The sequence below is a fragment of the Chenopodium album genome, chromosome 1 (genome assembly GCF_948465745.1).
Source record: "Chenopodium album chromosome 1, dcCheAlbu1.1, whole genome shotgun sequence".
Lineage (NCBI taxonomy): Eukaryota > Viridiplantae > Streptophyta > Magnoliopsida > Caryophyllales > Amaranthaceae > Chenopodium > Chenopodium album.
The window spans coordinates 49,253,994-49,260,525 of NC_137834.1; positions in this window are offsets into that span (position 1 = coordinate 49,253,994).

The following is a 6,532-nucleotide window of genomic DNA, read 5'->3' on the forward strand; positions in this document are numbered from 1 at the left end:
GGGACTAATAAGAAGAACAAGGGGCGGTCGTCCAAGACTCCTTAGCCTACTAGTAGTTTGGACACCGATAAGGAGCCGGTCTACACCATAGCAGGCGAGTTCTCATGTGGTGACCCTACCATCCGGGGCACCAAGAGCCATCTTCGAAAGATGGACAAGGATGATGATGAGCAGACATCTGCCAACTCCTCCTTCCTAGACATTCTGATCACTGAGAAGGACAGGGGCATCGTCCGCCGTCTGCTTGACGATCCGGTCGTCATTGAATGTAAGGTCGCCAACCAGCTGGTTGGCCGAATCCTTATTGACACCGACAGCTCGTCGGATATCATCAGCCTCCGATGCCTGCAGAAGTTGAAATACAAACCCAACAACATGCATTCGGTTACCCACCCATTGGTTGGTTTTGGGGGTGGGATGGTTTACCCAGTCGGTAGGATTGACTTACCTATCTGGATGGGAGAAAAAGGAGAATGACGACACCTGGTCGACAAATTCTTGGTCGTTGAGGAGCTGACCGCCTATAACATCATCCTAGGCCGTCCAACTCTCAATGAAGCCAAGGCTATAATCATCCCTTCTCTCATGCTCATCAAGTATGATTAGGATGATGGCTATGTTGGTTCCCTGAACGGGGATCAGAAGACGGCCCAAGAGTGCTATCTCTCAGCCGTCAAAGACACTGTGGCCCCAGACGGCCAAGGGCGTGTCCCAAGGACAGTTATCCGCTTCCAAAGATCGACAGTCTGGTCGACTCTACAGCCGGCCACGCCTTGATGAGCTTTATAGATGTCTATTCCGGCTTCCATCAGATGTGGAAAAAAGATCGATAGAAGACGGCCTTTGTCACCGATCAAGGGTTATTCTGTTATATTGTGATGCCGTTTGGCTTGAAAAATGCGCCTGCCACTTTCCAACGGATGATTATTACGGTCTTCATTAATCAAATTGGGAGGAATGTGGAGGCGTACATTGATGACATGATAGTCAAATCCAAGCTACAGACGAATCATCTTGCTGATCTCCGAGAAACATTCACCACCCTCAGGCGGCATAAGGTCATTTTGAATCCTAAGAAATGCGTCTTAGGTGTTGAGTCTGGGAAGTTTTTCAGATTCCTGATTGATCAAATGGAGATAGAGGCTAACCCCGAAAAAATACAGGCGGTAATTGACATGAAGTCACCCCGTACTGTCAAGGAAGTTCAAAGATTAACCGGTTGTCTGGCGGCGTTGGGGAGATTCCTCAGCCGGTCAGGCGACAAATGCCTTTACTTCTTCCAAGCAATCAGGAAGAAGACCAGATTTGAATGGGGGGATAATGCTGAGGCGGGCTTTCAAAAGCTAAAAGAGCACTTGCACTCCTTGCTAAGGCTCGTTAGTCCTCTGCCGAGAGAGACGCTGTACATGTACTTAGCCGTCTCAGATCATGCCCTCAGTGTCGTTCTCCTTGCTGAAAGAGACGGCGTCCAACTCCTGGTCTATTTCATTAGCCATGTAATAAAAAATGCTGAACTCCGGTACCCCATGGTTGAAAATTTTGGCCTTGCTTGGTATATGGCATTCAAGAAATTGAAGCCTTATTTTCTGGCACATCCGGTGGTGATATACACTGACCAGACACTCAAGCGGCCTATGTCCACCTTGGAGTCATCCGGAAGAATGCTAAAATGGGCTATTGAAATGCAAAGTCTTGAAATCACTTACGAACTAAGAAAGGCAGTGAAAGGTCAGGCGTTTGCCGACTTCATTGTTGAAATGACCCGTCCGGTGGCTCCGGATGATCTTGACCAGGTTTGGAAAGTGTATGTAGACGGGAGCTTAACAAAGAACGGCTGTGGTCCAGGCGTAATCTATGAATCTCCGGAAGGAGACAAATATGAGTATGCACTACGGTTAAAATTTCAGGCCTTAAACAATGAGGCGGAGTACGAAGCCCTGCTAGCCGGAATCCGCATGTGTAAGGCAGCAGGGGCAACCAAAGTTGACGCCTATTCCGATTCTCAATTGGTCATTAGCCAGTATGAAGGTACATATGAAGCTACCCATCCGGCAATGATCAAATATCTCCAGGCGGTCAAAGAGGAGGCTGGGACACTCGAAGGGTTCACTCTGAGCCAAGTTCCCAGGTTTAGCAACAACCAGGCAGATGCCTTGTCTAAAGTAGCATCCTCCTCCTGTTGTGATACGCCTCGGTCAGTCTTTTAGGAAGTTCTTGAAAAAAGAAGCATATATGAAGAGCCCATTGGAATTCTGGACCGAAGCTCTACCTGGATGGATGGCATCCGGGCTTTCTTAACAGACGACACGCTCCCTGATTCGCCACAGGAGGAAGCCGTCATGAAAAAGAGAGCGGCAAACTTCGAGATGAGAAACGGAGAACTCTTCAAGGCGGGGTTTTTGAAGCCTCTTTTGAAGTGTGTTACCCCAGAAAAGGGGAAGGAAGTTCTCAAAGAATTGCATGCGGGGTACTGCGCCTCTCACATAGGCAGAAGATCCCTAGCCGTCAGAGCCAGGCGACACTACTCTTGGCCTACCCTTGAGGCAGACGCTAAAGAACCGGTGAAGAAATGTGACAAATGTCATAAATTTGGCAAACTTATTCACCGCCCGGCTACTGATCTGACGACCATCCACAGCCCAGTCCCGTTTGCAAAATGGGGCATGGACATTTTAGATCCTTACACGCCTGCGCCAGGCAGAAAATGCTACATTCTAGTGGCTGTGGATTACTTCATCAAATGGGTGGAGGCGGAGGCGGTTAGGAACATCAAGACAAAGGACGTCATCTCTTTCATTTGGACGAACATCATCACCCGGTTTGGGGTGCCTATGTCTATGGTGTTTGATAATGGCCCTCAGTTTGAAACGCCTCACCTTAAGAATTGGTTGGGGGATCAAGGGATCTCACACTGTTTTGCATCAGTCAGACGATCCTAAGCAAACGGCCAAGTTGAAGCCTTTAACAAACTCATCTCAGACGGCATTAAAAAGAAAATTGAAAGAGCCGGTGGCTTATGGGAAGAAGAATTTATTCATGTCCTATGGGCCATCCAGACCACAACAAAAGGGGTAACCGGTGAAACCCCATTTCTCATGGTTTACGGTGCTGAAGCCGTCTTACCTATTGAACATTATGAGCCTACTCTCAGAATCATGCTTTATGATGAAGAGGCAAACTGGGAGGCCATGTGTCTGGCATTGGACTCTCTCCCAGAGCGTCATGAAAGCGTGAAGCTACCCCCCCAAGCTTGGACGAAGCGTTGTCCCCAATTCTTAGAAGAGATAATCAAGAGAGAGGGAGGGAAGTAACGCAATAAATCTCAACAAGTACATCTAGTCCAACATCCATAACTACAACGAAAAACCACAACATACAATAAAATCTAGCCCCAAGCCAAACTCTTAAACAAGCAACCTATGAATGGAAAAAATAATTATAAAATCAATAGCTTGAGAAGAGATTAATAGAGGAAGAGATATTACTCAATTTGATGCAAAATTCTTCATAAAATGTTCAAAATTTGGTAGAGTAAGTTGTGTCTTTCCAATGTAGCAAAATTAAAACTCCAAAATTCTTGTGAATTTGATACTATAAGATGTAATTTGGAGTAAAGAGATCATAGAGAGTACCTAATTGAGAATCATTTCATAAAGCTTGTTAGTTAAAATCATCATACAATTAAAATCCGTGCACATCATTATTCAAAAATAAATAAATAAAAAAAAGGGAAGAAAATTTGCCTTTATTTTCGGTCTTTGGCTAGACCTTAGCTAGTAAATAATTTGACAAACTCCTAAGGAGCTTATCATATGTACTTGAACACATTTCATAAATTAAAACCATAAAAATAAGAAGAAAATTTAATAAGAAGAAGAAAAGGATATACATTAATTTACAAAGCTTCCTAAAATAAAAATAAAAAGATCTAAAAAAGGTCCTAGATTGAAAAGAAGAAGGAAAAATAAAAGTATAACTATCAACAAAACACTTTGGAGATTCATTTGGTAAATCAAAAACTATATTTACATCAAATTCACCAAATTGAGCATCATTGGTTGGAAAATGGTCATGCAAGTCATAGAATGAAGTACAAAGAGGCTCATGTAGCGAAGTGAACTTGGGAAGAGGAGGGGGGCAAAGGTTTGGAAATGAGACAATAATATCAAGAGTTTTTGAGAAAGGGATATGAGGCTAAAAAAATGAATATTTAATTGGTAAAGACTCAACAAATACCTCACTCTCAACTCTATGGTCCTCAAAAGAGGAATTTTCTTCCACTTCATACCTTTTATCCTTACTTTCCCAAAATTCATCATGAATATCTAGGCTACTCTTTCCAAATTGATAGTTATCCTCAACATGTCTTGAATAATCATCAATATAATCAAATTGAAGAATACCATCAACGTTACATTTGGACTTTAGTAGACCTATATCATTAGTGGAATTCAACAAACAATCATCAACTTTGTCATCATTCATAATTAATGGTACATTAGGCTCATTATGCAAATTGATGATATTTGGAAAAATAGGGTCATCCACCAAAGGTTTTTCAAGAAGAGGCTTCTCAAAATTTTCATTTTCATTCATTTGAACCCTAGAAGCCTCACTATAATGATTCATGGATGTACAAGTGTTGTTTTTGTCCATTAGATTCCTAAACTCTTCACAACCCTCCAAAAAACGTTCTAGAGAAAGATCTAAAGAAGACTTGGGTTCTTGAGGATGGGAGAAATTTCGAAAATCACATTGGGAAGAGGTGTCAACATTATGCACATTAGCCACATCATAAGGAGTACATGACATAAAATTGGAATCCAAGAAAAATTTTGGAGAATTTTGACAATTTGCATCACCAAAACTCGAAACATTAGAATCCAAAACATTATCATCACATTCTTCAAATGAGTTTGCATCATTAAAATGGTCATATGTCTCGTAATTATCCATCTCCCAATCATAGGTATCTTTAGCTAGCCACTCAAACATACTCCAATTCTCATTAATGGTATTAAACATAAATTGACCTTCGGACATAGATTCAACAACAACTCGCATTTCATCATTTAAACCTTCAAAAAGTACTTCACAAATATCCACCTTTAAAAGACTATCACCATAATTATAACCAATATATTCATTAACCCTATGGTAATATCTCCAAAATGTTTCATTCTCATATTGGGGAAGGGAAAAAATTGCCATTTATTTCAATGGAAGAAACCCCAAAAATAATTTTAAAAAAAATAAAAAGAGATGAAATAAAAAATATATATACAAAGACCTAGACTCATCTAATCAATACTTAGCCAATGTCAACCGAAGTCCCTGGCAACGGCGCCAAAATTTGATAGGCCGTTGTCAAGCCTACCAAAGATAAAAACCTAACTTGGTCTCTCTAATGGGTAGAAAGGGCAAGTAAGGGTCGATCCCACAAGGACTAAGGGGAGCACTAACAAGTATCGATTTGTGATAAGTTAAGTCAAGTCTTTTTGGGTTTTGAGTTATAATGAAAAACTACAAACAATAATAAAAAGGATCTTGAGAAGGTATCCACCAATTAAGTCATTCACAAACTAAAATTTAACATACAAAACATAGCAATTTGGGGATAAATTAGAGGAAGTCATCTAAGGCACCCAACTACTCTCTCAAGCTAGAGGGATTACTTGAGTTATGAATACAACCTACTCTCGTGGTTACAAAGCATAAAACAAGTGTTAAAGCATTATCACGATGACATAAACATTCCCTTGACTGAAAATTCCTATTCTCATGGCATTTCAAGTCAATTAAGCATAAGGGAGCTAACTTAAGTTCATCTCTCGATCCTTCGTTGAGAAAGCTTAGATAAATAGTTCTAGCAATGGCCACTTACAAGAACTAACAACGAAACCACTTAAACTTAACTAATTGACATCCCACATTAGCTAAATCAACACATGCAAACAAGTATTTGTGAATTCATCAATGGTTTCAACCATCCCAAGTAAATAAACTACTCACAAAACATTATAAATTCCAAAACTAAGGGAGTTAACAACTAAGAACATGAATTCAAACACTAATCTAACATAAACAAGTAATTAAACTAGAAAAGATGCAAAAATAAGTAATTAAAGCAATAAAATAAGAGAGAGAGTAAGAAATTCTCATTGATATTGCAAGAAATAATCAAATCTTCAAGTCTCCTTCCTTCAATTCTTTATATTCCAAGCATTCAACAAGTTTTTCTCACTTTCTCTCTCTAGAAAATGAGAGTTTCTCTCTCTAAAAACCCTAAACTAAGATAAAACTACTCTAAGAAGATCCCCCCTTTACAAATGAAGCCAAAGAGGTATTATATAACCCCAAGTAAAAGGACGGAGAACACGAGGAAACGACCCGTCTACAGGTCGGCACGGACGTGCCAAAGGTTGCACGGACATGCAGACCTGTTAAAATACGACCAATAGCTACTGCTTGACCTTGCACGGCCGTGCTTCATTTGGCACGGACGTGCAGTGACTTGCACGGACGTGCCACT